Source organism: Sinocyclocheilus anshuiensis, unplaced genomic scaffold, assembly GCF_001515605.1.
Source record: "Sinocyclocheilus anshuiensis isolate Anshui unplaced genomic scaffold, SAMN03320099.WGS_v1.1 scaffold246, whole genome shotgun sequence".
NCBI classification, from domain to species: domain Eukaryota; kingdom Metazoa; phylum Chordata; class Actinopteri; order Cypriniformes; family Cyprinidae; genus Sinocyclocheilus; species Sinocyclocheilus anshuiensis.
Genome location: NW_015542356.1, coordinates 904,769 through 905,035, shown reverse-complemented (window position 1 = coordinate 905,035; position 267 = coordinate 904,769). Strand labels below are relative to the sequence as shown.

General features: G+C 47.6%; 1 protein-coding gene across 1 annotated transcript in view; it reads left to right on the top strand.

The window, feature by feature from the left end:
* The window catches only part of tia1 (TIA1 cytotoxic granule-associated RNA binding protein), an 8,573-nt gene that overhangs the window by 2,620 nt on the left and 5,686 nt on the right, over window positions 1-267 (top strand). The window lies entirely within an intron of this gene.

Genomic DNA, 267 nt, shown 5'->3' with positions numbered 1-267 from the left:
CATCAATGTGTCGGTTTGTGCGAGAAACCGAACAGTATTTATATCATTTTTTACCTCTAATACCCCACTATGTCCAACTGTCTTTGAGCGCGCGCACGGCATCCGATGCGTGAGGGGTGTACGCACTCTGGCGTAGTTTACGCAAGCGCCGGAAGTGATTTCTCGCGCGTATACGTCACTCATTGTTTACACAGTGCACAGTCATTGTAGGTACGACGGCTAATCAAAATGGTACTTACTTGCGCTTATCCGGATTGTTCAAACCGA